Source organism: Drosophila bipectinata, unplaced genomic scaffold (assembly GCF_030179905.1).
Source record: "Drosophila bipectinata strain 14024-0381.07 unplaced genomic scaffold, DbipHiC1v2 scaffold_209, whole genome shotgun sequence".
Classification (NCBI taxonomy): Eukaryota; Metazoa; Arthropoda; class Insecta; order Diptera; family Drosophilidae; genus Drosophila; species Drosophila bipectinata.
The window spans coordinates 17,501-29,977 of NW_027222853.1; the positions used below are offsets into that span (position 1 = coordinate 17,501).

The 12,477-nt window shown below is 30.4% G+C and overlaps 2 non-coding genes across 2 annotated transcripts; both read right to left on the minus strand.

Moving 5' to 3' along the window:
* Window positions 1–7,488: 7,488 nt before the first annotated feature.
* On the minus strand, window positions 7,489–11,438 carry LOC138927263 (large subunit ribosomal RNA). The gene has a single exon (XR_011443788.1). It is a non-coding gene; the product is annotated as a large subunit ribosomal RNA (ribosomal RNA).
* A 318-nt stretch (window positions 11,439–11,756) lies between these two features.
* Window positions 11,757–11,935, minus strand: LOC138927261 (5.8S ribosomal RNA). Its single transcript, XR_011443786.1, has one exon. It is a non-coding gene; the product is annotated as a 5.8S ribosomal RNA (ribosomal RNA).
* Window positions 11,936–12,477: the final 542 nt, after the last annotated feature.

A 12,477-nucleotide genomic window follows, 5' to 3' on the forward strand; every position in this document is an offset into this window, starting at 1 on the left:
GCATACACCTCAGGGTATATTTTTTTCATGGCTTTTTCTTAAACCCTCGTTTGTGTTAGGGTATTTATATGAGCGGGCGGTCTTTTTATTTATATAAGCCTTCTTTAATATTTTTTTTAATAAAATACAATATTATGCATATATTTAATTCTAAAATATCTTTATATTTTCACATACAACAATTTGTATATATTCACATATATATATTTGCTTAATTTTATAATAAAATTATCGCATATGTATTTTGATAATAAATTTAAAATTTATTTTCTTTGTATATAAAAGTCTAGTTTTATATGATATAAAACTAAGCACTTTTTAATTTTCATATATTTATATATTTTCATATATATAGTTTATTCATATTTATTTATACAATAATAATAATAATAATATTACTACTATTATCATATACGTATATGAAATTAAATTTAATTCCATATACTTACTAGGATATAATAAAAAGAAATTTTTATTTGCCTAGAACCAGAAATTAACGATAATAATTGGAAACTTGTCAAATTATAATTTATAATAAGACGTAGACGCTTCAACGATATTATCTAAGTATACAATATAGTGTATATATAATATATAATATAGTATGTTATATTATATAGATAGGCTTACACCACCTACCATATATACCTTTTTGACCACACTTTCGTCAAGCTGGGTATTTATTTGCCTTCTTTCCCTCACCTAAAAATACTCATCGGTATTTTAGTATATTCATATAATATAAATAATATACTATATTGGTAGGACGACACCACCTACCCTATATACCTTTTTGAACACACTTTCGTCAAGCTGGGTATTTATTTGCCTTTTTACCCTCACCTAAATATACTCATCGGTATATTTCAGTATATTTTAGTATATCCATATGAATATGTATATCCATATCCATATCCATATCCATATCCATATGAAAATAATTTAATATTTCCATATTTATTATAATATAATAAATATTATTATATTATATATTATATGGTAGGCTATCCCCATCACCTACCATATATTTCATATACATATAAATATTTTCATATCCATATATATTTTTTTATATTCATATATTTTCATATATGTTATATGCATATGTATTCATAACCATATGCTCATATATTAATACTGGCGGTCTTCTGTTTAATATAATATTATTTTAATATTATATTGGCAGGCTGAACACCACCTACCCTATATACCTTTTTGAACACGGTTTCGTCAATCCGGTCATTTATTGTATGGGAAGTATGACTTTCCCACACATATTTGGATATCCATACGATTGCATATCCATATGAAAATATTTTTAATATTTTTAATATATTTTTAATATTTCCATATTTAATATAATATAATTAAATTATTATATTATATATTATATGGTAGGCTATCACCATCACCTACCATATATTTCATATACATATAAATATTTTCATATCCATATATATTTTTTTATATTCATATATTTTCATATATGTTATATGCATATGTATTCATAACCATATGCTTATATATTAATACTGGCGGTCTTCTGTTTAATATAATATTATTTTAATATTATATTGGTAGGCCGAACACCACCTACCCTATATACCTTTTTGAACACGGTTTCGTCAATCCGGTCATTTATTGTATGGGAAGTATGACTTTCCCACACATATTTGGATATCCATACGATTGCATATCCATATGAAAATATTTTTAATATTTTTAATATATTTTTAATATTTCCATATTTAATATAATATAATTAAATTATTATATTATATATTATATGGTAGGCTATCACCATCACCTACCATATATTTCATATACATATAAATATTTTCATATCCATATATATTTTTTTATATTCATATATTTTCATATATGTTATATGCATATGTATTCATAACCATATGCTCATATATTAATACTGGCGGTCTTCTGTTTAATATAATATTATTTTAATATTATATTGGTAGGCCGAACACCACCTACCCTATATACCTTTTTGAACACGGTTTCGTCAATCCGGTCATTTATTGTATGGGAAGTATGACTTTCCCACACATATTTGGATATCCATACGATTGCATATCCATATGAAAATATTTTTAATATTTTTAATATATTTTTAATATTTCCATATTTAATATAATATAATTAAATTATTATATTATATATTATATGGTAGGCTATCCTCATCACCTACCATATATTTCATATACATATAAATATTTTCATATCCATATATATTTTTTTATATTCATATATTTTCATATATGTTATATGCATATGTATTCATAACCATATGCTCATATATTAATACTGGCGGTCTTCTGTTTAATATAATATTATTTTAATATTATATTGGCAGGCTGAACACCACCTACCCTATATACCTTTTTGAACACGGTTTCGTCAATCCGGTCATTTATTGTATGGGAAGTATGACTTTCCCACACATATTTGGATATCCATACGATTGCATATCCATATGAAAATATTTTTAATATTTTTAATATATTTTTAATATTTCCATATTTAATATAATATAATTAAATTATTATATTATATATTATATGGTAGGCTAACATCATCACCTACCATATATTCCATATACATATAAATATTTTCATATTCATATATATTTTTTTTTATATATTCATATATTTTCATATATGTTATATGCATATGTATTCATAACCATATGCTTATATATTAATACTGGCGATCTTCTGTTTAATATAATATTATTTTAATATTATATTGGCAGGCTGAACACCACCTACCCTATATACCTTTTTGAACACGGTTTCGTCAATCCGGTCATTTATTGTATGGGAAGTATGACTTTCCCACACATATTTGGATATCCATACGATTGCATATCCATATGAAAATATTTTTAATATTTTTAATATATTTTTAATATTTCCATATTTAATATAATATAATTAAATTATTATATTATATATTATATGGTAGGCTAACATCATCACCTACCATATATTCCATATACATATAAATATTTTCATATTCATATATATTTTTTTTATATATTCATATATTTTCATATATGTTATATGCATATGTATTCATAACCATATGCTTATATATTAATACTGGCGATCTTCTGTTTAATATAATATTATTTTAATATTATATTGGCAGGCTGAACACCACCTACCCTATATACCTTTTTGAACACGGTTTCGTCAATCCGGTCATTTATTGTATGGGAAGTATGACTTTCCCACACATATTTGGATATCCATACGATTGCATATCCATATGAAAATATTTTTAATATTTTTAATATATTTTTAATATTTCCATATTTAATATAATATAATTAAATTATTATATTATATATTATATGGTAGGCTATCACCATCACCTACCATATATTTCATATACATATAAATATTTTCATATCCATATATATTTTTTTATATTCATATATTTTCATATATGTTATATGCATATGTATTCATAACCATATGCTTATATATTAATACTGGCGGTCTTCTGTTTAATATAATATTATTTTAATATTATATTGGTAGGCCGAACACCACCTACCCTATATACCTTTTTGAACACGGTTTCGTCAATCCGGTCATTTATTGTATGGGAAGTATGACTTTCCCACACATATTTGGATATCCATACGATTGCATATCCATATGAAAATATTTTTAATATTTTTAATATATTTTTAATATTTCCATATTTAATATAATATAATTAAATTATTATATTATATATTATATGGTAGGCTATCACCATCACCTACCATATATTTCATATACATATAAATATTTTCATATCCATATATATTTTTTTATATTCATATATTTTCATATATGTTATATGCATATGTATTCATAACCATATGCTCATATATTAATACTGGCGGTCTTCTGTTTAATATAATATTATTTTAATATTATATTGGTAGGCCGAACACCACCTACCCTATATACCTTTTTGAACACGGTTTCGTCAATCCGGTCATTTATTGTATGGGAAGTATGACTTTCCCACACATATTTGGATATCCATACGATTGCATATCCATATGAAAATATTTTTAATATTTTTAATATATTTTTAATATTTCCATATTTAATATAATATAATTAAATTATTATATTATATATTATATGGTAGGCTATCCTCATCACCTACCATATATTTCATATACATATAAATATTTTCATATCCATATATATTTTTTTATATTCATATATTTTCATATATGTTATATGCATATGTATTCATAACCATATGCTCATATATTAATACTGGCGGTCTTCTGTTTAATATAATATTATTTTAATATTATATTGGCAGGCTGAACACCACCTACCCTATATACCTTTTTGAACACGGTTTCGTCAATCCGGTCATTTATTGTATGGGAAGTATGACTTTCCCACACATATTTGGATATCCATACGATTGCATATCCATATGAAAATATTTTTAATATTTTTAATATATTTTTAATATTTCCATATTTAATATAATATAATTAAATTATTATATTATATATTATATGGTAGGCTAACATCATCACCTACCATATATTCCATATACATATAAATATTTTCATATTCATATATATTTTTTTTTATATATTCATATATTTTCATATATGTTATATGCATATGTATTCATAACCATATGCTTATATATTAATACTGGCGATCTTCTGTTTAATATAATATTATTTTAATATTATATTGGTAGGCCGAACACCACCTACCCTATATACCTTTTTGAACACGGTTTCGTCAATCCGGTCATTTATCGTATAGGAAGTACGACTTTCCCACACATATTTGGATATCCATACGATTGCATATCCATATGAAAATATTTTTAATATTTTTAATATTCGTGAGTTTTTAAATAGGGACAGAAGGAATCTCTTGAATTGAATCATGCGCGTCACTAATAAGATGACGAGGCATTTGGCTACCTATGCGAAAGTAATTCAACTCCCGCCGTCTTAAGGTTTAAGACTTATAACAATATATGTTTAATATTTTTAATATCCGTGAGGTTTTAAATAGGGACAGAAGGAATCTCTTGAATTGAATCATGCGCGTCACTAATAAGATGACGAGGCATTTGGCTACCTATGCGAAAGTAATTCAACTCCCGCCGTCTTAAGGTTTAAGACTTATAACAATATATGTTTAATATTTTTAATATCCGTGAGGTTTTAAATAGGGACAGAAGGAATCTCTTGAATTGAATCATGCGCGTCACTAATAAGATGACGAGGCATTTGGCTACCTATGCGAAAGTAATTCAACTCCCGCCGTCTTAAGGTTTAAGACTTATAACAATATATGTTTAATATTTTTAATATCCGTGAGGTTTTAAATAGGGACAGAAGGAATCTCTTGAATTGAATCATGCGCGTCACTAATAAGATGACGAGGCATTTGGCTACCTATGCGAAAGTAATTCAACTCCCGCCGTCTTAAGGTTTAAGACTTATAACAATATATGTTTAATATTTTTAATATCCGTGAGGTTTTAAATAGGGACAGAAGGAATCTCTTGAATTGAATCATGCGCGTCACTAATAAGATGACAAGGCATTTGGCTACCTATGCGAAAGTAATTCAACTCCCGCCGTCTTAAGGTTTAAGACTTATAACAATATATGTTTAATATTTTTAATATCCGTGAGGTTTTAAATAGGGACAGAAGGAATCTCTTGAATTGAATCATGCGCGTCACTAATAAGATGACGAGGCATTTGGCTACCTATGCGAAAGTAATTCAACTCCCGCCGTCTTAAGGTTTAAGACTTATAACAATATATGTTTAATATTTTTAATATCCGTGAGGTTTTAAATAGGGACAGAAGGAATCTCTTGAATTGAATCATGCGCGTCACTAATAAGATGACGAGGCATTTGGCTACCTATGCGAAAGTAATTCAACTCCCGCCGTCTTAAGGTTTAAGACTTATAACAATATATGTTTAATATTTTTAATATCCGTGAGGTTTTAAATAGGGACAGAAGGAATCTCTTGAATTGAATCATGCGCGTCACTAATAAGATGACAAGGCATTTGGCTACCTATGCGAAAGTAATTCAACTCCCGCCGTCTTAAAGTTTAAGACTTATAACAATATAAATGAAAAATATTATTTTCATTTTTCACGTCACTAATAAGATGACGAGGCATTTGGCTACCTAAACGAAAGTAATTCATCTTCCGCCGTTATAAGGTTTAAGACTTATAACAATATAAATGAAAAATATTATTTTCATTTTTCACGTCACTAATAAGATGACGAGGCATTTGGCTACCTATGCGAAAGTAATTCAACTCCCGCCGTCTTAAAGTTTAAGACTTATAACAATATAAATGAAAAATATTATTTTCATTTTTCACGTCACTATTAAGATGACGAGGCATTTGGCTACCTAAACGAAAGTAATTCATCTTCCGCCGTTATAAGGTTTAAGACTTATAACAATATAAATGAAAAATATTATTTTCATTTTTCACGTCACTAATAAGATGACGAGGCATTTGGCTACCTATGCGAAAGTAATTCAACTCCCGCCGTCTTAAAGTTTAAGACTTATAACAATATAAATGAAAAATATTATTTTCATTTTTCACGTCACTAATAAGATGACGAGGCATTTGGCTACCTATGCGAAAGTAATTCAACTCCCGCCGTCTTAAGGTTTAAGACTTATAACAATATATGTTTAATATTTTTAATATCCGTGAGGTTTTAAATAGGGACAGAAGGAATCTCTTGAATTGAATCATGCGCGTCACTAATAAGATGACGAGGCATTTGGCTACCTATGCGAAAGTAATTCAACTCCCGCCGTCTTAAGGTTTAAGACTTATAACAATATATGTTTAATATTTTTAATATCCGTGAGGTTTTAAATAGGGACAGAAGGAATCTCTTGAATTGAATCATGCGCGTCACTAATAAGATGACGAGGCATTTGGCTACCTATGCGAAAGTAATTCAACTCCCGCCGTCTTAAAGTTTAAGACTTATAACAATATAAATGAAAAATATTATTTTCATTTTTCACGTCACTAATAAGATGACGAGGCATTTGGCTACCTAAAAGAAAGTAATTCATCTTCCGCCGTTATAAGGTTTAAGACTTATAACAATATAAATGAAAAATATTATTTTCATTTTTCACGTCACTAATAAGATGACGAGGCATTTGGCTACCTAAACGAAAGTAATTCAACTCCCGCCGTCTTAAGGTTTAAGACTTATAACAATATAAATGAAAAATATTATTTTCATTTTTCACGTCACTAATAAGATGACGAAACAGTTAGTAGGCCACAATTAGTAGGGAAACGTGGACAACCCGTGATAAATCCTTATATGCTTTCTTAGATATAGCATATAAAGATTTTTTATACTAAATATACATATTTACACATGCATATTTACATTTTTTTTATATTTCGAATCATCAAGCAAAGGATAAGCTTCAGTGGATCGCAGTATGGCAGCTGCTCAACCACTTACAACACCTTGCCCGTTACAAAAGTCGTTTACAATTGATTCTAGGCTTTGTCATTGTATTAAATAATGTTTTCATATGTAACTAGCATGGCATCAGGTGATCAAAGATCCTCCCAATTTACTATGTTACAAATTACATTGGCATCACATCCATTGTCGTTTAAAATATAAATAATAAACTTTAAATGGTTTAGAAGCCATACAATGCAAATTGCCCCTTATTTATCATTGCAGTCCAGCACGGATACGACCTTAGAGGCGTTCAGGCATAATCCAACGGACGTAGCGTCATACCACTGTTCGCTCGAACAAGTATTGTGCCATTGGTCCGTACCTGCGGTTCCTCTCGTACTACGCAGGAATGCTGTCGCAACAACGTTTTGTCATTAGTAGGGTAAAACTAACCTGTCTCACGACGGTCTAAACCCAGCTCACGTTCCCTTGCATGGGTGAACAATCCAACGCTTGGTGAATTTTGCTTCACAATGATAGGAAGAGCCGACATCGAAGGATCAAAAAGCGACGTCGCTATGAACGCTTGGCCGCCACAAGCCAGTTATCCCTATGGTAACTTTTCTGACACCTCTTGTTAAAAACTCTTTAAACCAAAAGGATCGATAGGCCGAGCTTTTGCTGTCCCTGTGTGTACTGAACACCGAGATCAAGTCAGCATTTGCCCTTTTGCTCTATGTGTGGTTTCTGTCCGCACTGAGCTGGCCTTGGGACACCTCCGTTATTATTTGAGAGATGTACCGCCCCAGTCAAACTCCCTACCTGGCAATGTCCTTGAATTGGATCATACCTGAGTAATTGGAGTTATACCAAATTTTCAAATCGATAATACATGAATGCATCTCTCATTAAAGAATTTGTTTGCGATTATATAACAAACTCGTGATACTTTGATCAAGAAGCTTGCATCAAAACCCAATACCATAAGATATAATAAATATATCCGTATAATGGCTAGGAAATGATACACGTTCCATTTAATCAAGTAAGTAAGGAAACAATAAGAGTAGTGGTATTTCATTGTCGATACCAAACCGAAGTCTAATATCTCCCACTTATTCTACACCTCTTATGTCTCCTTACACTGCCAGATTAGAGTCAAGCTCAAAAGGGTCTTCTTTCCCCGCTAATTATTCCAAGCCCGTTCCCTTGGCTGTGGTTTCGCTAGATAGTAGATAGGGACAGAAGGAATCTCGTTAATCCATTCATGCGCGTCACTAATTAGATGACGAGGCATTTGGCTACCTTAAGAGAGTCATAGTTACTCCCGCCGTTGACCCGCGCTTACTTGAATTTCTTCACTTTGACATTCAGAGCACTGGGCAGAAATCACATTGTGTCAACACCCGCTAGGGCCATCACAATGCTTTGTTTTAATTAGACAGTCGGATTCCCCAAGTCCGTGCCAGTTCTGAATTGATTGTTAATTGATAATCGTTATAATTAATAAGAACTAATTGGTTTGACCCAACTAGTATTCTTAAAAATTTTAGCAAGAAAGTTCCACAATTGGATACGTAACTAAACTATCCGGGGAACAAGTTACAACCATAAATGATTATAACTCTATTTACCCAGAACGAGCACATAAACCATATTATTGTTTCCCAATCAAGCCCGACTATCTCAATCTTCAGAGCCAATCCTTATCCCGAAGTTACGGATCTAATTTGCCGACTTCCCTTACCTACATTATTCTATCGACTAGAGACTCTTCACCTTGGAGACCAGCTGCGGATATTGGTACGGCCTGTTGAGAAGTTTGCGTATCCCCACCATAAATTTTCAAGGTCCGAGGAGAAAATATCGACACAACAGTATATGTCATGCTCTTCTAGCCCATCTACCATATCTCTCTGCGAAAGACTTCCATGGTAGTACGACTATAAAACAGAAAAGAAAACTCTTCCGATATCTCTCGACGGCTTCTTTATGGTCGTTCCTGTTGCCAGGATGAGCACGAGGCCCATATTTAATAACAAACGGATACTCAACAGGTTACGGAATTGGAACCGTATTCCCTTTCGTTCAAAATTATTCAAGTATATAATTTTCACAATAATTGTAATATTTATTTTTACTTGAAAATTTTCGGCTTTCGCCTTGAACTTAGGACCGACTAACTCGTGATCAACCACTGTTCACACGAAACCCTTCTCCACTTCAGTCCTCCAAGGTCTCATTCGATTATTTGCTACTACCACCAAGATCTGTACCAATAGCAGCTCCATGCAGGCTTACGCCAAACACTTCTACGCATACCATTGTACCTTCCTACTCACTAAAGTTTCAAAATTTATATTACAAGTAATATAAATCATCTACTTTAGCGGTAATGTATAGGTATACAACTTAAGCGCCATCCATTTTAAGGGCTAGTTGCTTCGGCAGGTGAGTTGTTACACACTCCTTAGCGGATTTCGACTTCCATGATCACCGTCCTGCTGTTTTAAGCAACCAACGCCTTTCATGGTTTCTGCATGAGTTGTTAATTTGGGCACCGTAACATTACGTTTGGTTCATCCCACAGCGCCAGTTCTGCTTACCAAAAGTGGCCCACTGGGCACATTATATCATAACCTTAAACTTCATATCAAGAAAGTTAAGGTTCTTACCCATTTAAAGTTTGAGAATAGGTTAAGATCGTTTCGACCCTAAGGCCTCTAATCATTCGCTTTACCAGATAAGATTATTTTATATAACATTAAAATGCACCAGCTATCCTGAGGGAAACTTCGGAAGGAACCAGCTACTAGATGGTTCGATTGGTCTTTCGCCCCTATACTCAATTCTGACAATCGATTTGCACGTCAGAACTGTTTCGGTCTTCCATCAGGGTTTCCCCTGACTTCAACCTGATCAAGTATAGTTCACCATCTTTCGGGTCACAGCATATCTGCTCAAGGTACGTTCCAGTTAGAGGCATAAATAATATAAATATTATTATACATAACTATATAGAACGCCCCGGGATTGTGTTAATTAACTATAAAATAGTTAAAAAACTAATCCCATTAATAGTCAAGTTAATTACGCTATTAGGTTTATATCCCAATAACTTGCACATATGTTAGACTCCTTGGTCCGTGTTTCAAGACGGGTCCCGAAGGTATCCTGAATCTTTCGCATTGTTAATCATACAAGTGCATATAATAAACACAAAAATCAATGATAATTATGCCATTATATAATTCCGAAAAATTAACGCACTGTATTCTTATTAATCTATCAACACTTTATCAAATTAATGACATTTATCCTATGTTAAAATGCAAGCATAATAATTTGAATAAACTATAAGTCATATTTTATGATAAATTATATATGTTAATAGATTACAATGTCCTTATATGGAAAAAATGCACACTATTTCTATAATATTATTTAAATATTATAACTTTAATGATGAATTTTCCATAATGGATATTCAGGTTCATCGGGCTTAACCTCTAAGCAGTTTCACGTACTATTTAACTCTCTATTCAGAGTTCTTTTCAACTTTCCCTCACGGTACTTGTTTACTATCGGTCTCATGGTTATATTTAGTTTTAGATGGAGTTTACCACCCACTTAGTGCTGCACTATCAAGCAACACGACTCTTTGGAAACATCATCTAGTAATCATTAACGTTATACGGGCCTGGCACCCTCTATGGGTAAATGGCCTCATTTAAGAAGGACTTAAATCGTTAATTTCTCATACTAGAATATTGACGCTCCATACACTGCATCTCACATTTGCCATATAGACAAAGTGACTTAGTGCTGAACTGATTTCTTTTCGCTCGCCGCTACTAAGAAAATCCTTGTTAGTTTCTTTTCCTCCCCTAATTAATATGCTTAAATTCAAGGGCTAGTCCCATATGAGTTGAGGTTGTATAAAGCAATGTATATATATATAAACAATATATCTCTATGAAGAACAATATATTTGATATATTTTCAATTTTCGCATCTTTAAATAAGAGACAATTCTAGTTAAAAAAAATTTAATTTTTTTTATGCTAGACATTTCTCAGTATTATTTGAATTGAAAAAAGAAAGAATTGTATATCTTCATTTTTTCTTTTATAAATATTTGAGATAATTGCTTTTATATTTAATATTATGAATATATAAATATATCCAATAATATACCATATGCATATCATTATAAAAATATATAATAATAAGCAACTTTATTAGCATAGTCTTACAACCCTCAACCATATGTAGTCCAAGCAGCACTATAAAATTAATTAAAGTACATAACAGCATGGACTGCGATATGCGTTCAAAATGTCGATGTTCATGTGTCCTGCAGTTCACACGATGACGCACAGTTTGCTGCGTTCTTCATCGACCCATGAGCCGAGTGATCCACCGCTTAGAGTTTTATAAATATATATAAATATACAATTCGTCAATTATGTTTTTATTGAAAGAAATTAAAAATACACCATTTAACTGGCATATATCAATTCCTTCAATAAAGTTATTTTTATACCTAAAATAATTGTTGCGAAATGTCTTAGTTTTATATAATCAATATAAATATAATTTATATTGTTTTAATATTATATAAAGCATTAACCTGTATATCAGGTACAACAATGTATATTTTAGGTGTTGCATTTATCAATGTATGCGCATAATTTAATATGAACAATACATCACGCAACGCATGTATATTAATTAAATATACACGCAATTTATATTCAATATATTCGTCTATATTTAAACATATAAAATATGTTTAATTTTTTATATACCTAAAATAATTGTTGCGAAATGTCTTAGTTTTATATAATCAATATAAATATAATTTATATTGTTTTAATATTATATAAAGCATTAACCTGTATATCAGGTACAACAATGTATATTTTAGGTGTTGCATTTATCAATGTATGCGCATAATTTAATATGAACAATAC